We start from the raw sequence: 25,219 nt of genomic DNA on the forward strand, positions 1-25,219 counted from the left end.
CCACTTCAACTTGTTTTTCCTTCTCTTGCTGAACAAAGAAATAGAGGTTAAGTTGGAAAAGACAGAGAAAATCAACCCCCCTGTGTTTAATTTTTCCTGAATTTATTGAAATGAACAGTATTTGCTGATCCAAGCATTTCTTCTAGATCTGTACATGTGAATCCTGTCAGAGATGATAGTTATGGTAGTGTAAAGGAGTAGAGTTATTAAAATGTCTTTCCTTGGTGTATTTTCTAATATGTCAACTTTACATCTGTGATGGTATTCCTTTCTTGACAAGTAGTGTTTATAGGTAGCTTTGATGATAACTCCCACTTCTGCAGCCTTCTTGAGATAAGTTGGTTCTAAGCTACTTAAGCCAACTTGCAGTTTTCATATGCTTTAGGGCCTGGAGTGGAACACTCAGCAGTAATTTAGATTCAGATCAAGTGGTATGCAGATTAACCTATTGTTTCAGAAACACTTTACGTTACTTCTTGCCCACAATACAAAATTCAGGTAAGCCCTGTTTCAGGTAGCCTTTAACTTTTTTTCTTTTATTTCAATAGAAAGCTAACTTTTCTATTCCAAACAGCTACCTAGCTGTGAAAAGATAAACCTTCTGAAAGTGACTCTCTGGGGCAGGAGGACAGCCAGAAGCTGTTTTTTACCCTCGGCAGGCCTCCTCTGGATGTATATGTTCAGAGTCACATATGTAGGTTGAAAGAGCCCTCTGGAGGTCACCTGATCCAACCCTCTTGCTCATGCTACTGCATGCTGCCCAGGATTGTCTAGCCAGGTTTTGAATGTTTCTACAAATGGAGACTCCATCACCTCCCTGGGCAACCTGGACCAGCGCTCAGTCAACCTTACAGTGAAAAAGTGGTTCCTGATGTTCAGACAGTCTCCCATGTTTCAGTTTGTGCATGTTGTCCCTTCTCCTGTTGTTGAACACCACCGAAAAAAGTCTTGCTCTGTCTTCTTCTTAGGTATACTGCTTGTTACTGACCTCCAGCTAGACTTCATACCACTGATCACCACCCTCCAGGCCTGAATGTTCAGCCACTTCTCAGTCCAACTTACTGTCTGCTCATCTGGCCATATGAAGATCTTGTGGGGATACAGTGTCAAAAGCTCTCCTGACAGCTAGACAGTATCTACTGCTCTCCCCTTATCTACCAAGCTAATTAATTTATTGCAGGTTATCAGGTTGGTCAACTATGGTTTCCCCTTTGTGAATCCATGCTGACTACTCCCAACTGGCTTTGTGCTCTCCATGTGCCTGGAAAGCATTTCCAGCATTAGCTGTTTCATCACCTTACCAGGCATTGAGACGACACTGAACAGCCAGTAGTTCCCTTCTTGCTTTTTTTGAAAACAGGAGTGACATTTTCTTTCCTCTAGTCATCAGACACTTCTCCCAGTGGTCATATTGTTCAAAGATAATCACAAGTGTCTTTACATCTCGTGACACAAGATGCTGTTACATCTTCCAGCTCCCTCAGCACTTGTGGGTGCATCACATTAGAGTCCATGGATTTACATATCTCCAATTTGCTTAAGTTTTTTCTGGCATGATCTTCATCCAATAATAATACCTCTTCCTTGGTTCAGACTTTCTCCCTGGTCTCTGGGGCCTGGGATCCCTGACTGTAAAGTCTTTGGTGAAGACTGAGGCAGAGGTGGCATTCAGTACCTCAACTTTTTCTAAGTCATGTATCAGCAGGGTCTCTGTCCCATTCAGCGACAGGCCCACATTTTCCCGAGTCTTTCTTTTGCCACTTGTGCACTTAACAGAAGAAAGGGCTTTGCTTTAACATTCCCTCTCCACTTCTGGAGGGCTTTGACTTTCCTAACATTTTCTCTACATGATTGGACACTTGGTCTCTATGTCCTCCCATGTTGTTTGCCCCTACTTCCACCTTCTGTGTATTTCCTTCTTGTATCTAATCTTTGCCAAGAACATCTTGTCATCCATGCAGGTGTTCTGGCATTTCTGTCAGGTTTGCTGCTTGTTGGGATAGACCACTCTTGAGCTTGAAGGAGATGATCCTTGAATATCAGTAAGTTTTCTTGGACCCAACTTCCTTCTAGGGCCTTGTCCCATGGGGCTCTTTCAAGCAGATCACTGAAGAGGTCAAAAGCTACTGTCTAATTGACCCACTATGTGATCACAAAGACAGGTTATATGCAAGTGGCTGATCTCAGGGCTGTCTCTCATTTTGGCTCTACCAGGCTGATCCAGCCTTCCCTGAAGCCAGAGTTTAGAACTTCTACGTGTTGCTGAACCTTTCCACTTTGAAAAGAAGGGCCTGTTACAGCATGAGGTTATCAGCCCTGCTGTCTCTTCTGATGCTGCTCATGACATGGGGTCACACAGGAACACTGGCTTGAATAGATCCATGCCTGCATGAACTAACCATTTGTGTGGGCTGACATGTATGTGCTGGATGAAGGAAAGGAGAAGAAAGGGGGAAAAGGAAAAGAGCAGTAGAGTAATGGTATAAGTAATCCCTTAGAAAGGTATTGGCATTCCTAATGTTAAATGAAACAAAATTGATACCTTAAAGTTGGGGGATTTGGGTCTTTTTTGTTTCTTTTCCCTCCTCCCCCCTTTTGATTGGCTTGACAACTCATGTTCATTTATAAGTACCACCTCTTTATTTTCTGAATCAGCCTGCTATAAGTTTTTAATTTGTCAAAAGCCTGTCTGGACTTTGCTAACAAATTAGAGTCATAATGTTTTTCTTTTCATTTTTTTCAGACTCTCTTCTGAACCAGAAGAAAATGAAAGTCATCTTATGTGGTCTGTTTTCCTGGCACTTTAACAGTAGGACAGAAATAGCAGAAAACTGAGAAGAAGAATATTTTCATAAGTCCTTGCTCATATACAGAGATACTTACATAGTTTGTTATGTTAGAAAATACACTAAGTAAAAGTACTAGGACTCCTGCTAACCTTGGTCCTTCAATTTCTAGTAACGACTCTCAATGATAGGATTCAGATTTCAGATTTAAAAGTGAAGATTAGCTCAAAGATTCTAAAGAATACAATTTTAGAAGTTTCAGGGGAAATTCTGAATTCTTTCTTAATTCTAGACTCAAAAGATCTGTTTAATTTAAATAATATTCCTATTATCATCTAAACAATTGTGGGCTTACCTGAATCTAGCATCATTCTTTCAATGTTCATTGTTCATAGCAGAGCTGAGATGTAATGTCTCTTTTTATTGGAAACCTCTACAATATTAACAAGCGCATAGGGTTATGATTAAGAAAATCAACTCAGTATTAAATTTGGATTTTTTGCCTTTAGTGGTTAAACACACACAAATTCTGTCTGATTTGGAAAGAAAATTTTCATTGATCTAAATTAAATTACCCAGATAATTAATTTTCAGAGAAAAGACTAAGATTTTAGTAGTGAGAGACATTTCAGTGCTCTGAAATTCTGGGTAAAATTTTTTTTTGAACTTGATGCTGTAGATAAGCTGGATTCTAAGTACTTTCTACCATACATTCAAAGACATAGGGTACCGGTGAAACAAATTGTAACTGATTTAATGGATAGGTACTGAACAAACAACTTCCTACTCCACAGAGAAGGGACTGTTCCAGAGTACTCTGTTGCTAATGGTTAATAAAAGAGCGGCTGGAAGTGCTGAATTGAGACCTCTTCCAAGACATCTTGCCCTGGCTTGGTCAAATCTAGGCTTCCTGTGAGTGAAGACTGTGGCAAGCAAGTAGAACCAAAGTTTTCTCCTTTGTCAACCTTTAACAACATACAAGAGCGGACACTGTCTAACTCAATTATGTGTGACCTGGGACTGATTTAATTCAATTCCACAATGGCAGAGAACCAAGTGTTGGAGACCAATGAATCATTATTCCCATTGAAAAAATACCCTTGTGTGGTATTATTATTTGAGGAGGGACAGTGCTTGATTCTGTGCTTCTGTAGCAGAGAGTCTGGCATGAATTTGGTCTGGATTCATTCAATCAGTGATGTTGGCAAACTACAGAACTTGTTGCCTTTTGAGTCTTATGAAATGAAATGTAAAGGGCAGTTAGTTTTGTATACAAGATTCAAAATCTTCTTTGTTCTCAGTCAAGGATCCATATGGGTTGTTCCCGGGTAAAGACGGTCTCTTTCTGAGAGTGGTATGGATACATGTAATGTATTGATTGTGGGAAAACAATGACAGCTGTAAAAATTTAATGGATTTCAGATACTGTATGATCTAGCTATGGGAGAAATTTTGTGCCAAATGTGAACAGAATTACATTAGGAAGAAATAACACCGAACACGTTAGCTTCAATATCCTTGCCGTTGATTATTACAGTATGTTTCATTTTAAATAGGAAGTGACATCAGAGAAGTTAAACAAAGCAGTAGGAACACATCTAAGCCATTAATTTTTTAATTAATTTTTTAATTAATGGCTAGTCAAATAGCTGGTCAAATTCATGCAAAATTCTGGATGATCAAAAATCAGGTGAATTTGCATCAAAATTTGCACTAAAATCAAAATTACACTCATACTGATGAAAATTGATGAAATCATCTATTTAACAAATGAAAATGAGAGGAAGGTTCTCTGTCTTGTGTTTGTACATTCCTGGGGTTTTTTTTGTGTATTTTGATGAAAGACTTTGAAAAACTGATGCTTTTTGCTTGAAGTTGAAAACTGATGCAGAGTTAAATAGTAGAGACTCTTAATCTTGGAGACTAATTCAGCTAAGAAGAAAGGGAAAGCTTTATGTGATATATAGTAGGCCTCCTGAGGGGCACCTTGTTATGCCCAAGACTTCCAGTTCTACAACATAACAATCTGAACACAATTCTAAATCTACACATTCAGAAAGGCATTTTAAGCATGTGCTGTCATTGACTTTGTACATGGAACTGGAAATTTTGCCAAGTAGAAGCAGACTTAAACAGAGCTAGGGTTCTTATCCTACGTTCATTGAGATCGTCACTAGTTCTTCAGAAGTCACTAGTGCAGAAGCTAGATTTAAAATATGCATTAAGGACATTAGTGCATTTATAATCTTTATCTAAGGAATTGAAAAAAAACCAAGCCAGCAATATGTTTTCTAGGTTTTTCTTGTCATGCTACTTCTGAAAAGTGCTTCTCCAAGAAAATGTTATCCTTTTTATACATGAGCTCAAACCAGTGATTAACCCTCCACATATGAACACAGAAATGTGAGTATTAAGGGCTGATAAATGTGAGCTTCATCATTAGTTGCTTTGCACTTTCCCTTTGCATAACCTTTTGAGAACTGATTACCAAATAGCTTTTGCTTTGGCTGAATGAGACCACCCATTACTGTGATATGATAGTTGCGAAGAGAATTTAGTGGAACTTGAACACTAGTGAATAGTAAATCAAATATTAGTGATGTCCTCTGAAGAAACAATGCATTTAATTTGTGAAATATTTTCACCGTTACAACTAAATCATAATAGTAAAAATAATAAACTTCAGAAATCTTAGATTCTTATGTAATCAGTCCCACTGCATTGGGCAGTGTGAGAGTTAGTGATTATGTGGTTTGATCCTCATATGGTACATCAATCATGGCAATGCTCTTTCCCTTTGCATCCAAGTAAAACCACTACTTCCCACACAACATGTCATTACCATCACAATAGGATCTGCTTGGTAATAGCATTTGGAAGGGATCCTTCACTTTAAAGCACTGCTTGAAATCAAAGCTCCCTTCCTGTTGCAACTTAGCTTTAAAACAGACTTCTAGTGATCCTGGCAAATACAATACTCTTTTTCTTTACCCTTCTCAGTTCTGATTCCATTCATTGCTTTTTGGCTTTTTTTTTTTAATGGAAAACCAGAAAAGAGGTTTTCCAGATCTTGAAATAATATTCAAATCTAAATCTTGGAGGAGGAAAAAAAGAATTTTCCTATTAACATTTGCCAGTGTAATTTTGAAACCCCCATAGTATATCCTGTGGTTGTGACCATCCGACAAACTGCAAAAATCTCCAATCTTTGTTCAAGTGACTAAATCTAAAAAAAAATTAAACTGTAAAATGCTACTTTAATACAGTAGCATTATAAAGAAGTAAGCTGCAAAAAGGAAAAATTCGGAAAACACAATAACTTCACCAGTTGCAGTAAACAGTAGCAAATGGTAGCAGTCTTCACTGTTTGCCAACAAATTGTGCAATAATTCAATTTCTTTTTCTTAATTTTAAATACCGAGTCATTAATTACTAAGATTTGTACCCTTTGTACCATATTCAAAGACTACTGTTGAAAAAGAAGAAAGTTTACTATTATGTTTTAATCCTCCAGTATACATTGATGCTGGGGTTTAGCTATTATCTTACCAAGAGTATTAGAAGTGCATCCAGTACTATATTATGTGGGAGGTCCATAAACATAATGGAAATAATTATCTTAATTAAAAAAGATAAATATTTCCTTCCTTTCTCATGTGACAGCTGTTCTGTTGAAAGGCATAAAATCCCCATTGGGCTTTTGGGACAGCCTAGCTGGAGGGAAGAATTTGACTCTTGGTGTGGAAGGCCTGCCTGAAGACATTCACATCATACTATGTTTTAAAGGTATGTCATCCTGATTCCCAGCTGGAGTTGGATGCTACAGGTCAGTGACCTCTTCTGAGAATATCCAGCCACTGTGCATTCACATAAAGCTTCCCCAAAAACATATCTGCTGGAACAAAGAAGAGAGATATGGCTTAGGATAGTAGAAGCTGATGTTAATTTTCACAGCTACGTATTAGAACTACACAATCAGCCTACATGTGAATTTATCTGGTCACATGCCACTGGCCTGTCTTCTCCGTTTAGTGGTTGCTGAATTTTCATGTTTTTGTGTGTTTTTGTTTTTGGTCTTTTGTTTGCTTGAGTTCTTTGTTGTTGATGGGGTATTTTTGTTGGAGTCCTTCACATTGTTACTCAGGTTCGTGTGTGATACAGTAGACTAGTAAAGTTGGTGGAAGCACAGACTTCTATACCTAGACCAATAGCAGAAAAAGTTGTGGGCCAGGGCAAGATGTAACCCCAGCCTAAAAGGGATTGGAGCACAAAAGCCATATCAGGGTGTGCTTATCGCTATAGTCAGTGCTTCTCTCCTTCCATAACTGTATTTATGGGCCTGTCTCCAGGATAGGGTATTTTTTGCCTTTTTCTTTTTTTTTTTTTAATTCTTAGATCTTTATGGACAATAGAACATGTGTCTGCATGTGACACAAATAAGGACTGAAGAGAAGGCAAAAGCACTGTCTTCAGAACTGGTTTGTGGTTTTTGTTTTCTTTTTTAATTTCTACCAGTGATGCTGATTTCTTTCTTTAGTCCTAGGCTGGTGCTTTCTATCACCAAACAATCCTGAATGGAATGATTGCATTACTGCATCTTCATATTTGTAAGAACAATGTTTTTCTATAGTTTCTAATAAAGAGAAATGCTATATATTTAATGATTTTTATCCAAAATTACTTGGACCCTTTGAGATAATTATTTCCTCTAACAAAGAAATTAAAGGGGAGCTTACTTAGGAATTTGTTGTTAGTTACGAGTGTCTTTTCTGTGCCAGAAAACCTTTCTATGACTACAAGCATAATGCCTAAGTTCAGGAGAGCACCTCCTGAGGTATTCTTAAGAACATCGTATGCTATGGGTTGGTGGGCTTACATGACCCCACAAAACCTTGTGGGTCTGGTATAGCAGGCATCCTCTGTCAGCATGTGCTAGAGAGACAAGGAAAGCTGACCAGATCTACACAAACTTAATTCATATGCATGTTCTTTTTTTGAGGTGTTTCTATTAAGTCAGTTAAGTTTTAAATGTCATAAATACAGTTATGCTCTTCTGGCAAAACATGTGGGCAGCCCACCTGTCCCTAATGGATTGGGGTCAGTCAAGCTATTCATTATGGCCTACAGCCTGAAGTGAGGGATATTTTGGCAAAGAAAGAGAGTTAAGAGATTTAATTTAAGGAAGTTTAACTGGAAGGAAGAGAATGGCTGTATTCAGGAAATTCCTATTGGTGCCAGGTTGACGAACAGAAACTGTCATTATATCCTTTCAGAAAGGACTGACAGTGTTGTGGATGGTGAAGTGTAAACTTGCAGTTAGCAAACTTGTGGACTGCTAGGGAAAGGAAGCACAGTAAGTGGGAGAAGCAGGCAACAATGAGGTGGAATAATTAATGAATCAAACTAGTAGGAATGATCAGTGGCCGGCATTGTCACTGAGAGCAGATTAATGGACAGCCTAGACAGTGAGTGCTGATGGAGAGGGCACTTAACAGACCCTTGGAAATGCAGTATAAACGCATATAGATGGAGGACTTGGCTCTCAGGGGAGCAGGTCTAAAGATTACCCCTAGAGAGCTTCAGTAAGGAACTCTGTAAAGCTGTGAGAGCACCTGGGAAAAGAGGACCTGTTGTTAGGGACATCATATTAATATGCCCATTCATTGCAATCTTAGATATGAAATAGTGAGTGCTACAGTTGAATGAGGAGCTATTTCAGCAGTTTTAGCACAGAGGTTATTGCTGTCATATTCTGGGAAAAAGACAGTATTGCCTATGGGATTGTTTAGATTTTCTTTATCCATTTCCAGAATGTTTTTCTTCTCTTCCAGTACCAGCTTTATTTAAACCCATTTGTTTAACTTGCTGCTTATAAGCAGGGAAGTATGGATCATTGAGTACCTTAGCAATACAATTTGATTGTGAGACTCATGATAATGACTTGAATGTTTTGTTTTGAACCTTGCAAAACTCCGTTGCTATTGCCTCAGCCCTGCTGTTTGCTAATCGGCATCTGGCAGAAAGGTTAGGTTTGTGAAAAAATGGGTCAGTAGTGGAGGGTGAGTTCAGTAGTTTGCACTTCTTGTGTTTTTTCACAAAATTTGCCTTGTACAGATGGATTGGCAGGGAAAAATTAATTGACCTGAAAAGGGGGTGAGCAGGGAGTGATAGACTGCTGACAGTTAATTGGGGTATTCAGGGTAGGGCTGACAGAAGAATTGTAGAAGGATCCAAAAAGACTGAATGGCTGGTCAATAAAACAGCAGATTAAGTGTGGACAGAAATAAAGTGATTCACAGAGCAGAGAAAAAATAATCCTATCTTTACCTAAACTTAAGAACAGTGTTAGAGGAAGGACACTGTGCTAGTCACACCTTTGGTCTAACCTAGTGAATCTTCTCTTTTTTCCTTTTCCTGGCAAGAATAGGTCTACTAAGGCTAACCCTTTTTACTCTGTAAACTATGGGAATTCACAGTAATTTAAAAAAGAAATGAAAAAAAAAAGAAAAAATAAGTGTCCACCCCGGAGTCCATAAAGAGACTTGCGGGCTTCAGTTACACTTCACAGAAAAACCTGTGCGAATCAATTTCTCCTTGCAGAACCTGTTCTTGATGTCTTCTTTGCGAACATCTTTGTGAGAGAGGGAAAGCGGGGCCGGGGGAGGCTTTTCCGTATCATGTGTCTCAGCATGTGACTCTAGGAATTTATACTATTCCTCTTATTCCTCAATTCAGAGGAGTGGAGAAAGAGAGGGGTGTTTAAACCACAGTGACATCCTCTGATATACAGGCTACCTAATTGTCTTCAGGTCTTTGTTTGAAAGCAAGAGTACTTGTGTACAACTGGGATAGAGACAGTGATGTCTATATGAACAGAGAAAAATCTAAGTCAGTTCAAAAATCATATAGTCCTCCGGGTTTAGAAGGTTTTTAAACTGAGAGTCAGAGTACATTAACTATCCCAGAGAGTACCATTTACACTGGCTTGTCTGACCTGCTCAAAGAGGAGTTTGTACAGACTGTGATTCTTTGTGCTTATATTTTAGACTTTCAGTTTAGTCTGGGTTGGAAAATTTGGGCTGAACTCTGCACTCTTAAAAAGAGCACTCCAAACATTTCAAATGTTCAATCTTGAGTGCCATTTCCTTTCTCTAGCACTTAGCACGACCCTCAATGTGACAGATCACTGCTAGGATCATGTCTTTTATATTTAAAAAAATTTTTATACCATTCTTAGCAGCAATTAATGCTACAGAATAGAATGCTTTATGATTTATTGCAGTGACAAAACGTACACTTATTGCAAGGGACCAAGTACACACTCAGCTTGCAGATGACGCCAAGATGGGAGAGACCATTGATCTACTGGAGGGTAGGAAGGCTCTACAGAGAGATCTGGACAGACTAGATCAATAGGCCATGGTCAATTTTATGAGATTCAACAAGGGGAAGTGCCAGGTCACAACAACCCCATGCAACACTACAGGCTGCGGGAAGAGTGTCTGGAAAGCTACCTGGAGGAAAAGAACCTGGGGTTGCTGGTTGACAGCCAGCTGAACCTGAGCCAGCAGTGTGCCCAGGTGGCCAAGAAGGCCAATGGCACTCTGGCCCATATCAAGGATTGTGTGGCCAGCAGGACCAGGGCAGTGATCACTCCCCTGTACTTGGTGCTGAAGAGGCCACACCTTGAATCCTTTGCTCAGATTTTTACCCTGCACTCCAAGAAGCGTCTGAGGGAGTTGGGATTGTTTAGTCTGGAGAAGAGGTATCTCAGGGGAGACCTTATTCTCTACAACTCTCTGAAAAGAGGTTCTAGCAAGATGGCGTTTGGTCTCTTCTCCCAAGTAACAAGTGATAGGACAAGAGGAAGTGGCCTCAAGTTGCACCAGGTTTAGATTGGATACTAGGAAACAATTTCTCACTCACAATATTGTCAAACATTGGAATAGGCTGATTAGGGAGGTGGTTGAATCACTATGCCTGGAGGTATTTAAAAGATGTGTAGGTGTGGCACTTAGGGACTTGATTTAGTGTGGACTTGGCAGTAACGGGCTAACAGTTGGACTCAACGATCTTAAAGGTTTCTTTCAACTTAAATGATTCTATGATTCTAACTTCATATGTGACAGATTTTTCCAGCCACTTCGGTGTAGGGTTCCAATGCCTTATAACCATTAGTATAATACGCTAATTTGCGGCACATATCTCTTAAATAGTTATGATCTTTTTTAAGTTCACCTTAAGCTCTTTCTTTTCTTAGGGGAGTGATCGGAATTTTAATATGTGGTGAACCAAAATTAATTTAGTATTTAATCTAAAGTTGTTTCTGTTCCTTTGTAATGTAAGTTTTCATTGATGCCTTCATAGTAGATGTAATAGATAACCAATCTGTATCTGATGTAGACAAACACAAAAAATTGATGACAAGTGGAAATGTGTTTCTAACTGTAGTGGGAGTTTGAATTGGCTTCAAGTTCTAATGTTTATGCAATACAAATTATTAGAGAGGCTAAAGCATTGCCAGTAGCTGAACTTGGATAGAAAGTTGGATAGAAACTTAGCTATAGCACACGCTGAGTTGAGTCTTTTCTGCTTCTGCATGCACATGTACACACTGAACTACTGGCATAAAGGAGACTCTGAATCCAAAAAGTTAGTCTAGATACTGTTAAAGAAGTGTTGGAGTAAGCAGTGCTTGAGAAGTTCACACTAGTGGTTTGTTTCTACGTCTTCCAGGAGCCTCTCTGACTCTCAAGGTGCACCAACACATGTGTTTGTGGGACAAGCCTGAATATGGATCACTGAATATTTTTAGTTTAAAAAGCATTCTTCCTCATTTCAGTGAGCTTTGGATGTAGGACAGGAAAAGGCACAAATAGAATAAGGGACTTGTGTGGCGTATCACAGGCAATAGAGCTCTGCACATGTTTCTCCTGAATTGAATACTGTGACAGTAAGAGAATCCTGGTACTAAATTACATGTGAGCGTTAAACTGTATTGTAAGAGATCTGATCCAGTATAGAAATGTTTCAGGCAATGAAAGGACAGTTTTGTAAATAGAATATATAGGACCTATGCTCTGAATATCAGTGGGCATCCAGTGTCACCTTGAAGAACCTGTCTGATTTCTGGCTGAAAATCAGATGTGGAAATGTTCATTTCAGAGAGATGTTGTGAGGTATAATATTATTTTCTGCAGAATCCTTTCCTGTTTGTGGCCAAGGGCATACTTAGTAAGAAGCTAATTGTTTTTTAAATGCATAACATTTGCCCTAAGTCATGAATCCAGCTTCCACAGATATTGACTTCACAAAGACTTGAGTTGAATCAAAGAGATGATAAAGTAAGATTTACACAAAGGATCTTCATTGGCAGATTTGAAGAATAATTAGTTTTTAAAAGTCATAATTAATTAATATCCACTAAATCTGTTTACTTTGTTGTATTTAATTTCTTTGTACATGTATCCAAGTGCTTTCTAATTTGTACTTGCTTGTACTTATTTCCCATGATTATCTTCTTAAGACTGCAACTTTTTTTTATGGCTTCTGAGGAGATGCTTCATTTTGAAAAGTTTTCTGTGTAGAAATCGAGAAATACTGGTTAAATTTAAACATCAGTTGTTGTTTTAAGGGCTTGCAGTACATAAGGGATGCTGCCACTGAAAAATAATTCCAATATAACAAATTTAACTGAACTTCCTACAATGGTAGATTCTGGCAAAGCTGCTAACCTATTGCTATTCTGTAATAAACTAGCAAAAAAAAAAAATTAAACTATTCTGAAATAGTGATTTTGAAGTTTGACTGTAGAGAAGGAATTGGTGGTTGAATGCTGCTCTTACCAGCAGCAAATCATATTAGAAATAGCAGCTGGAAAGGAAAAATGGAAGTTTTAAAAAGAAATATATCCAGTAGGCTAAAAAGTCTTTGGTGTAGTGTAATGAATGTATGTGTGCCATCATTGTGAGAGTATCAGTTTGCTGCCTATCAGCCCAGCACAGCAGACAAGCTCAGGAGAAGAGAACCAGTTTTGTGTAAGACTCTGACATATATGTTCCTGTACATATCTTTCACATCTTCTATTTCAGTGCATCCTTAATGGGCTTCTTTGGTTTGGTTTTCTCTGGTGTTTTCTCTGGTTACTGTGGTGTTAAAGGAGCTGGTCAAGAGAATGTAGAGCAAAGCAGCAGATATTTGTACATACACGGAAGAGTTTTAAGATGCTATTCAGGTCCCTTTTAATTCAGTGAGAATTCAATGGCAATGCTCTCTCTGTTTAAACGGAGTAAGGATATCATCTTCTTTATGGTCTTACAGAAAAGTTCTGGATTCCAAGGAAGAGCTTTACTTCTGCTAAATGTTTCAGGATTGTTTCACTCAATCCAGCTGCACTCAAAACCACAATTTTTCAGTTTGATATGAGGCTGAGTAAAAGCTCAGAAAAGAATAAAAATTTAATCTTACATCTCAGCTGTGGCAAGGAAAGTAATTTTAAAACTCATTCAGAAATGGCAGGGTAAGGGGAATCTCAGATGTATTTTTCCTAATTTATAACAAACCACAATAATTTTACATTTTGAAGATTTTTTTCTTGTTCAGGAATATTTAGTAAGAACATGTCCAGTTTTGTCTGCATTTTCAGACATAAGTCACTGAGATGAATTATTGTTGTGTTTTGTAGTGAGATCACAACTCATAAGATAGAGGATTAATATATATTATCTAGCCCAAATCAGACTTTTATGTATGGTATTTCTTTGTTTAAAGGGGGTGGGGGTGGGAACTCCTGCCTCTGTAGCATTTCCAGGGTAGTGTGCTTTTCACTTACCAACAGGCAGCAGGTACATCAACAAGAAATTTCAACCACATTTAGCCAAAAGCCATCATGTTCCTCATGTTCTTCACAATGGTAGTAAAAATCAGTCATTAAATAGATCACCAGAGAACATGAGGATCATCTGAACAGATGATGTGTTCTCCTTTCAGCTCAGTAACCCAAGGGATCTCTATCTTCTGTCTCCATACTTGGCTTGCCACCTGTTATTGCCAAGGCATTAACAGAGACCTTTGTAGGATGCAGAAAGAGGTCATTACGTACTTTGGACTAAGACAAGGTATATTGTTATCAGAATATCTCATCTAGTGTTATATCCTATGCATACATATGTACACATAAATATGTACACGTAAATAAAAGAAAAATCCCCAAAGTTCACAGTCATACATACTTTTCCTATCTCTTTATTGTGCATATTTTAGCTTTAATAAGGCAAACGTTTCGTATAAAATATTCAAAAAGATAATTTTCTACCACAAAGTGAAGGAGGCGGGGCAGAACTTTATTCCTAAAATCAAGTAACAGCTAAATTCAGATCTGAATTCAGTTTCAGGCTTAGAAAAAGAGTAGAGAGAAGCAAGGATGTTTTCATGTGTGTCAGACTTTAAGCTAAAGTCTCCTACACTTGCTTTATGCAAGTACTAAATAACTCTGTATTTTATAAATTAAGTAGGTGGACATGATGTTAAGAAATTACTAACTGGCAGTTGGCAGGTGTACCTTATAAAGATGATGGAGAAGTACAGTCAATATAAGTCTTCTGCTGAATTTCACAACTCATGCATGTAGGAGTGCATATGAAGAAAATTAGTCGCTAAGTAGAAAAGTAGTAAGAGATTATAACATTATAAAATATGTTGCCTGTTTAACTTGTTTCCCATTCCTTTTTATTCTCTGGGTTGCAAAAGAAAATATTGCCCACACTTTGAGAAACTAATCATCACTGAATGACACAAACGAAACTAGTGGGACAAGGGCAAACGTGCAGTTAAGATTTTTTTCTATACTTGATCAATTATGTGTTACTTGATGGATTAATTTATGGTGACAAAACACAAGCAGCACTTCAGCTTTCAAGCAGCTGGAAGACAGTGTGAGATGGTTCCCTTATTGCAGTGCAACTATCATGGGAAAAAAGTTAGAGATGCAAGAAAAATACAAATGAGTATGCAGACAGTTTTTCTTGCTCTCTTGCTTTTCTTACCCTAAAAGGGAGAGAAAGAAAGAAATAAGAGAGTGTGTATGTGTGTTACATGGGAATATTCAGCCATGAAAGTGGTTGCTTCTGAAGACTTCTAGACTTGAAAAAAATTTGGTAGCTTTGAATATAAGCTGTAGTGAAGGTATAGCATTAAGGTTATTTTTTTCCCTGAACAGTTAGTGGGCACAGTAAGAAGAAAGTAAGCTTTCTTTTCCTGTAGGATCTTTCTTTTAAAAAAGCCAACTTCACCTTGTATTTGATGCAGTTCTAATCTGTTTTCATTTTTTTTAACCAAACTGGAGAAGTGTTTTGTTTCAATGTAACTTGGGTGGATTTTTTTTTTTTGCTAAACTGTGGGAGGAGGGAAAGGAAAGCAGGGAAGAAGCAAAATGTTTTATTTGTTCAAGCCTTTAAAATCTTTTTTAATTGAACGCTGGCAATTTTCTAAACAAAAATGTCACTTCAAAATGAAAATAGACGAGTTCATTAAAAAAAAAAAGGTTCAAGCTTTTCTGAAATTAAAAAATCCACAATAATAAATTTACTACAACCATAATAAAACTTGTCTAATGATAAAACTCCTTTTATTTTGGGGAGGGGGGGTCTGTTTTAGCAAAATATATAATAAAGCCCTGCAAACCTGCTTTACTTCTGTTTGATTTTAGTTTCAAACTCCTGGCTGACTAGACCTCTTTTTTCCTAATCTTGCTGTTGTTAAACGTTTTCTTGTTTTTTTATTTTCCTCTTTCACCTTTCTTTCCTCTTTGATGTTTTTTTTCCGTGCTGCTTCTTATAAATGCAATTTCTCAAAGAATAATCAATGAAGGTATTAAAGAAGCCACAGAAAGACTGTCAGCACTCTAGAGGAGCACAACAGTTATAACTCTGTGTTAGGTTTCTCCTTCAGCTTGACTATTCCATGAGCTGCAGCAAGAAGAATATGGTGACTCAGAAAGAACTCCTGGAAGGTTGCTTGCAGGGTAAACCGAAGGAGAAAGATAGTGAGCAATTAATATCTTTCTTGAAATGGTCTTAATCACATTGTTTCCACTGTATTCAGCAAAGTACTGTCATGTTTGTCTTACAAAATCACATTGTCCTTTCCCAACATATCAAGTTTACACCCTGCCAGGCAGCACAGAGCTGTCATGCATCCCCTTCCTTCATAAGCGGAAGAGGGTGGAGGTACATATTTCTGGTATAATTTTGGAAATGTTTCCATGCCACAGTATGTATCTGTTGTTTTGAGAAAATCTTGAGTCTAGCAAAAGGCTTCTGGGATATTCTTCAATGTGTTTCTGGGATATTCTTCATCTTCAAGTGACCCTGAGATTAGCTCAATTGGTCAGAGAATGGTGCTAATAACACCAAGGTCACTGGGCTGATCCCTGTATGGGCCACTCACTTCAGAGTTGGACTTGATCCTTGTGAGTCCCTTCTAACTCAGAATATTCTGTGAAATCTGTTATAAAGATATAGCAAATAGGACTTTACTTCATCCAGAGAAAAATTTAATAATATAGGTTTGATGTATGCAAGAATGTCACATGAAAATAGATCAGATTCTGGTAAGGCGTTAAGAAGAGCTTCAGCACAAAGCCAAACCAACAGACTTCAATGCAAGATTACCCCTCGTTGCCTTTTTTTTTTTTGACAACCCTCTCCTTGTTACAATGACCTAATTCAGATGCTGGAAACATTACAGTAGAGAGTTCATGAACTATTGAAAATACACCCCTCATTTCTTGTCTTTTCTCAAGTCCATAGAAATTCTGTAAATTATAATAACATTCCATCGATGAAAAATAAAGATGTTTTCAATATTAAAGGAAATTTAATAAGAAAAAATTAAGATATAGTTATGGGGTTTTTTTTGGTTTGGGTGGTTTTTTTTGTGTGGTAAAGATTGTGTAAAATGGGGTGCAAAATTATTGTTTCCTTCTAAAATTCAACAAAACCCACCCAGCATGTTCTGTTTAACCTAGGATCTATTTTTCAGTTTTGGACCTCCTGGCTGTCCAAATGGAGTTTCAGGAGCCTATACTTAAACATCTCTTCATTAATAGCTTGGTCTTAATTATAATATTATTGGATTGTTGCAATCAAAACCTCCATTGTTTCGATCAGGGTGGATGTGGGGATCAAAAAGCAGCTATTGGGAAGAAACTAGAGAGATTGTCGTTTAGCCTCATAAACTGAAGGCTGGAGGAAAATGTGTAATGGATCTGTATAAAAGCATAGCAGAGATGAATTCTAGGGTCAGAGAAGGAGTGCTTAAGCTAAAGGACAGTGCTGGGCCAGAAAAAAAGGACATTAGCTGAATAAATTTAGGCTGGAACATGCTCCTCTGATGGTAAGAATATTTTGCTAATAGTATTCTGGAACTGTGTTTTAATGTAGCGGTAAGACTCAGGCCGAACCCAACTCAGAGGTAGAGACTGAACGGCTTTCTGAAAGGGATTACACAATCAGCTTGCATTAGCAGAGATCTTCTTTGGAGGCAGTTTCTTTTCCCGTATTTAATTAATGTATTTCGTTATAATAAAAATTGTAAGGGTTTGAAAATTTGGAACTTAAAACATTTTTAAGACACAATATTCAGAGATTTATGTAAGAATCATGTGAATGAAATTTTTGCTGAAAGAATGCATTATTGTTTGGAGTTTGTTTCTGGCATTAAGTAAAATGAATCTTGATTATGTGATATACTCTGTCTTGCTACATTCTTGTGTGATACCTGTAGATATAACTAGTAGGCCATTGAAAGACATACTTGGAAAATACAAAGGTCATTTATGTCTCTTTCAATACTTCATGTACTTTATTCAAAAAAAGACTCTTGCTATGACACAATCTCCTAGATGTAATTGTATGTGGTTTGTGGTCGTAGTTTAGTAGCTTTGGATTGTGGCCTGAGGTGCAATGAAACAGTTTAGGTATCACAAATGCTATCCTGTTTCCAAAAAAAGATTGGCTTCCCTGTGCTTCTCACCTTGAAATCTTTGGAGATGTGACCTTTTTGAACCTGTTTGTATTCAATGATGATTTTTCTGGTACACCACACAATTTAACGTAGGGCTTCCTTTCAGTTTTAAGTAGTAAAGTCTATGATATCCCATGCATTGCCTGACAGACTGTTATTCCTGACTCAGGTATTTGGGTTTCTCTGGACTCATTTCTGCTGCCTTTTTTTTTCAGCTTCTGAAATGTAAGAGTTCATTAAGTCCTTGTTGTATACAAAGCTTGATTAGACTGGGAAAAGACTTAATTTTTTACATTTTTTTGCTACTTCTTTAGCTCAACTGAAGTGGGAACATTTTATGTAAGCTGCAATATGTGGCCGTCAAAACTCCATGAATGTACGTTGAAAGTCAGGTTTTCTGAATTTGGAAGAACCAATGAAAATCTGTCACTTGAAAGTGCAAAGCTGTTGAAAAGAAGCATTTGTAGGCATTTATGCCTGGGTCAGGGGAGAGTTTTAGTAATGTACAGATGGTAGCTATGGAAACAATATCTGAGTTTGTCTAGATGGTCATGAGAAACATAAATAACGAGCAAACCATACCAAATAAATGTACATGCTGTGCTGAACTGAGGTAAAACAAATTCACTAAGAAATCACAGAACTAGAGGTCTACTGGCAGCTGCACATTTGTTTCTGTTCAGTGTGTGTGCAGTGAATAAAATCTTAGCCAAGAGTTGTGTTGCACATCTGCCTTGACCCTAATGCTACAGGCTCCAATAAAAACATTAAGAGAAAAAAAATCTATTTCATGTCTTCCAGCATAGCAAACAAAGTCCATTGCTCTCTGGAGTGATTTTAGTAAGTATAGCTGCTCTTGCTTATGAGGTTTTTAGCTTTCAGTTTTCAATGGCTCAGTGTTGATGCGGCAGATACGAGCAATTTTATATGTGTGAATTCAGGTAAATGGAGCTGGATTAAAAGATTTCGGGCTGGCCTCTCTTTCTCTATTTGTCTGCTTCATGATACTTTCACAAGAAGATGTCTGCTGAGAAATCCCTCTGCAAACTTTGCCTCATACTACCAGCAGAGCTTTATGTGAGGTGTCCAGATAGGATGATTTTCAAAGGCCAAGTCAGTAAAAGACATAAAGTAAGAGGCAAGATTATAAAGCAATCTTTAAACATTTCAGTTTAGCATTGATTGGAGAAAAATAACTGGATTTCAATATTAAGCTTTTTACTGTCTATGTTTGAACTGCTTTTTCCACTACTGCATATTCAGGCATGGAGAGATTAATCAATAGGGTTCTCTAAATAATTGATCAACTATACAATCAAAATAGTTAATAGAGTGTTTCTAAGGCTTCAGTGTATTTGTCTCACTGCGCAGAAAATTAAGAAGATGTTCAGCAAGTCTTAAGCAAAAACATGCTGTTGCTAGACTGGACTGTTTTCTTTCCATACATATAAATTATATAAAAAAATTGGGATTAGAAAAAAAGTCACTTTATGTTGGTGGTTGGGACACTCTACCCAGGAAGTGCCATCACATGAGTTATTGTGCCTAGTTTTGTACTTATGCATACTTACATATTTCCACAATGTACAAAAGGATGAATAAGGGAGATTGAAGTCCCCATGTAATCACTAGAACATCCAGATAGCAGTGCTGGAGATGTTGGGTTCATCTGTCCTTTGGCAAATAAAAAAATGCTTGTATTTCATTTTAGGGGACTGGCTACAGCCATTTTTCTGCATTTTAAAAAAATCCAATCAAACTTACTGCTGAACAAATCTTTTTTCCTAGTTTGGCTTGAATTTATGAAAGTGTCAAGCTGAAACTATATTTTGTGGAAATTTTGTGGTTCATAAGTTTTGCCCATCTTTTATGTGTACCTTAATGTTATTGAGTCCTGCACAAAAAAGTATAGAGAATTGTCTTTTTAATATAGGCAGATAAATCAGCCTCTAAAAAGTGTTCTTCTATGTGCAGTTATTCTCTAACTCTAATATTTCCTGGATGATCTCTGACAAAGTAGAAATCTGTGAAGAGAAAATTTTATAGTTCACTGATAATCATAATAACAGAGTTCTTGTTCCAAGAATGGGGGCCTAATTACCTTCTGAAATTCAAAAAAATCAGACTGACTATAGTATATTTTACATCATATGCTGAAGTTATTTTAGGATATGAGCAATTTCAATCTTTTTTAATAAAAGCTTTTTACATGGCACTTTAGCAAATCTGTATATAAGTGGGTTTACAGAATCACTTACTTTCTTGGCATTTATTCAGGAAGATGCAAATTCTGTTAACTGTCAGCTATATATAAATGCCATAAATGCACAGCCATAATTTAATTAACTGTTGGGTTTGGGGTTTTTTCCCTTTTAGAAATGTCTTTAAAATAAATTAAAATTCTGTGCATCATCTTTGTTGTAATTTTAAATAAAGCTAATTTATAATCCCTAGGAAAATGCCTGCTAATATCTATCTTTAAAAGTTTGATCCATATGAATTATTGTTCTCTATTTAAAAACAAAATCAATTTTAAAAAAATACATCCTTAATTTTTGTTGTTTTCACTCATGAAAGATTGAGAAATGATTAACAGAGTCCAATGGTAGTGGTGGAGACACTAACAAAAAAAAGTCATAATATGTTATTGAATATTGCAACAATTTTCATTGCTTGAAGTGCTTCGAAAACAATCACTCTCTCAAGGGTCTAATCCTGGTCCCATTCAAGCTGATGGAATTTCTTCAATTAATTAAATGAAAAACAGCACAGACACAAGTTAAAATGAACTTGTTAGCTGAAGTGTTGCTTTATATTCTGCCCCTGCAGAGATTAAATTTGTTGCCTACCAAAGGAAATTCTCTTCATTTGTTTACTACATTTTAATTGCAAAGCATGTGAAAAGTAATATTTTGCATTTTCGTGAGGCACATCCCTGTCTTGCATTTACTTGTGTTTAATCTTCATATGTCTGTGCCACTGTGAGAGGTAAACTCACAGGTTTCCCACATGAAATCAGTCTCTTACCTACTTACCTGTGAATCATTGCTTTTAAGGATTGTATAAATTCACTGTTTCAGTCATTCTACCTAAGATGTATATTCTCTGAACATTTTGGCTTTCATTCTCTAGAGTTCAGCACACCTCTAAAAAAAGGGCTATCAAATATCTTATGTTATAGTGACTAAGTATAAAAATGGAATTAAGATCATACCAGGCAGTGCAAGTACACAGCACTTTCCCATTGTGGTGAACTGCCTGCTAGATGCTCACCCAGCCGTGTTCCCACTCCTCCTCTTCCACAGGATGGGATGGGGGAAAAAATGAGCTTGAGGGCCAAGACAAAGACGGGGAGATCATTTACCGAAGGGTGCAGGGGAACGGGGAACAGGGTGCTGCGGTCAGTCTGCGCCAGCCCCTCTTGGCCGCTCCTGCCCTCTCCCGCTGTTTCTCTGCTTCGGCGGGGCTTGTCAGGGGAATCCGACGGCCGGAGCCTCTCTTGCAACTCCTCCTGCTCTCCCTTCGGGGTTGGCAGGGACTTTTCTTCCCCGTTTCCCCTCACCCCTCTCTGCCCAGGGCTCAGGGACTGCCTGGCCTCGCCTCTCCTCAGGGACACCCCTGCAACCTCCACCAGCACCTGGGCACCTGCACCTCACACACTCATCAAGAGACGTGTAGCAGACACCCTGCAGACATAGGGCAGAAAGTTATGCTGCTCCCCTCAGGTAATTTCCTACTGATGGAGGAGCACAGCTGCCTCAGCTGCTCTCTAGTCCGCACACGTAAAACGCAGTGTTGTAATTGATTTGTGACAAAACTGACATCGTGAAATGTCGATTTACATAGGTAATTGCACACCATAAATGGTCCAGGGGTTTTTAGTAACTGTGACAATTACCATGAGAAAAAGCTAAACAAATGTTAGCAGTTGGGAAAATAAACCTGCCCTTTGGTTGTGAAGAGGCTTTTGGGAAGGTGGTTCACCTGTTCCTAATAGCAGCGTATCTCTGCTGCCAGCACCTAGGCCTGTGGACCTGGATGTTTGTCAGTGGAAATCTACTGCTGCTTCTTGAACTACAGCATGCTAGTAATATTTCATGTGGGTGGTTGTTCAGAGTGCTGTGGAGTCATAGAAATATTAAGTATGTATTAAAACACCCCCTTGATGCAGATCCAGGCTAGCAGTATTAAGTACAGAGATTTACAGTTAGGTGGTGCTTGTTGCGCTGAAGGAAATATTACATATTTCAGTGTTGTTATGAAATGTAGCAAAGATTTCTGTCTTTACAGCAATGATAGGAGGTCTCTACATATGGCTGTGTACAATGCTGACTTCTACAACGTAAGGTTTTGGGCATCAAAGATTCTTTACTAATGATCTTTTTTAAGGTAGGAAGAACCTGTATTGACCTTAGTAATATTAATCCAAGGGATTAGTACAGTGAAGTTCTGAAGCATTTTTTTCCTTGGGATACGTACTGTGAAACATATTGAAGACTGGAAGATAAATAAGTGTATAATAATGGGGGACAGGACAGGACACAACAAAACCTATGTGTTAACAAAACCAATTAGGACTTTCAAAAGGCCTTTGAAAACATGCTTCCTTCCCTCAGAGGCACAGAGAAGAAGCCAAGTAGCCATGATGTGGAAAACAAAATGTTACTTTTGAATCTGCAAATGATTAGGTCAACAAATAAAAAAAATAAAGCGATCAGTGTTTATCCCACTAAAAAGATACTGTCATAAGTACAGAAATCCCCCTAGAACTATCATACTTATTTCCCAGCTTTTATTTATATGCAGAGAAGGAATTAAGCAAGAGTTCATATGAAAAAAATTTGAGAAGTTACAAAGGGTCTGCCTATGCTGTAAACTAAATATTGAAGTACCTGAGTTAGATTAAAACAAGCATTGGAACACTTTAGTGGTGATAAACTGGCAATTTATCAGCTGATTTTTCGCTCCTAGGTTCCTCAGTCAGAAACAACTAGGCAAGACAGCTGGGCATGGGCTTTTCACAGAGTAGCACAGCTGAGACCTTTGCTGAAATAGGTGAACTGCTCTCAGTACCCCAGCTTGGTCCTCTGAATTAAGGTGGGATGTCTCCCTGTTGCAGTGAAAATTGCATATAAAACAATTTAGGGGAATTTCTGGGCACCATGGTTTGGAAAACAAAACAATCAAACAGTTAGAAGGGAAAAAAGAAAAACCAAAAATCAAACCAAAACAAAAAACCACCAGAACAAAAAGTATCAAACCACATTTATTTGAACTTTTGTACATTTAAAAGATGAGGATCAGCTATTTATGTCCTTTACAAGAATATACAAAGCTACAATAATAAGTTAGAAAAAATGTTTTGAAAGGGATCATTATCACTATATCACTTGTGTTTAGAGGAGGATAAGCCAGACTTTACTGTCTGAGGTCAGGAGGAAAGTTTTTCATGTTGGGATAGCTCTTCCTACGGCCACCTACTGCGTAGATTTTACTGTACCTCTTACTAAGTCAGCCAGGATTGCCCACTGTTGAAGACAGGATAACAGGGTATATGAACCACTGGTCTCTTTTGGTATGGGAGCTTTTTTCCCATAAAGCTCAATGAGGGAAACTGAGAGGAATATGGTTTGTGCATCTCAGGTTGAGGTAAGAGACAAGGATGATACTACAGAGGGATTCTTCCATTGCATTAGCTTCTGGACTGAAAACGTATGCTAAGATGTTTGGGTTTGTTTGTTGTTTGGTTTGGATTTGTGTTTGTTTATTTTTTGTTCAGTTGTTTGTTTGGTTGGTTTTTGTTTGGGTTTTTGTTTGTTTTTTTAATATATTTTCCTGTGTGTTATTGTCTCATTGCTACCTATATATTTTATTTCTTTTTTTTATTTTTATAATAGAGAAACTTTTTATTTTGGCAATTTGCTGTGCCAACCGTAGAAGACAAGGCCCTGACAAGGTCCCATGTAAATCCAGTCATTCCTGCCTTGTTGTTTTCTAGTAATTACGTCCTGTACAAGAAACACTGTATTCCTGTATTTTGCCTCTGAGTATACTAAGTATTTCTATTAGCTTGCCTGCTGCTGAGACCTCTTAGATTTTTTGGTATGTTTGTTTTTTTAAAATAATATCTTTCATTAATCTAAATAAATAATGTGGGTACCGCACTTTGCATCATCAGTATTCCCACTGGTTTAAGAAAGTTTTTGGTGTATTATACACTCCTTGCCTCCCTTGGTGTCTGCTTATGGAGGTTTGAGATTAGCGCTTGCTTGTATATTCTGCAGTTCTGTCAGTCATAAACTGAGATGCCCAAAGCTGGCATGCTGGCTGATCATAATTTTTCCACAACTTTTCTTCTGCTCCTGGGAGGCGTATATCTGTTTCTGTCATTTAGTCCCTGATTTTTTTGAGTAATTTTTCAAAGAATTCATGCAATGTCAACAAACTACCACAGACTTTCTTGTCTCCAGCTCCAACATAGTTGTAAAGGGCTTTTTTTAATGTCCCCGTCTCTGAAAATGTGGGGTTTAATTTGTGTATTTGTTCTATGTCACTGAAGCCTGTTATATAACATAATTTCCAAGGTCATCTTGTCTATTTCTGGCCCCAATACAACAAAACTCTTAAACACTCTTTTATCATCAGGTGTTAAGTATTTCTACTGTCTTTGACATTGTTTTGATGCCTTCCTGTGAAAAGGAATCTGCTTCCTGGATAAAATCTGATTTATTTTGCATATTCAGTGATATCCTGCCTTCTCCTTGCAAATATAGAGTCTCTGTCATGCTTTACGGAAAGCACAAAGTTAAATAAGTTTTCTATAAAAACTTATTTCTGCATGGACTATTTTCTTTGAGTAGAACAGACCAGTGAGGCAAACCATACAGAAATCAGATTGATAGCCTGATGGGGACATACTTCTGCTTATAGCAGTAGTAACTTCTTGTCCCATCAGCCACTTGGTTTTCTCACACTGTGCACTCCATGTCCTTCTGTTCATTTAGGGTGACTGTTTTTTTAATTTTTTCTTTTTCCTTGGAAACCTTTAATCTCAGAGGATAACATTGGCATCATATTGGAAATGAAATATACTGTGCAGTTTCAGATGGTGAACTTTACCTAAGTTTTCCAGGTTTTATGTCATGGCTTTCCCTTGACTTTACTCATGTTCACAGTCAGTCCTATATAACAATTTTTGAAAATGGAAGAAAAATTCCTGAATCTATTGATGACTCTTTTCCATGCCTTTTGGAGTGCAGCGATTGCTGTTTTCCCTCAGGGGTGAAAAAGCAGTTTCTGTCCTCTGTCCTCTACTGATTTTTCACTGCAAAGATTACCAAAAAAACAGCCAAATATTCTAAGATTAATTTGTTTAAAAAGCCTAGCAACCTCTGCATCACTTAAATATT

The sequence above is a fragment of the Chiroxiphia lanceolata genome, chromosome 1, assembly GCF_009829145.1.
Source record: "Chiroxiphia lanceolata isolate bChiLan1 chromosome 1, bChiLan1.pri, whole genome shotgun sequence".
NCBI classification, from domain to species: domain Eukaryota; kingdom Metazoa; phylum Chordata; class Aves; order Passeriformes; family Pipridae; genus Chiroxiphia; species Chiroxiphia lanceolata.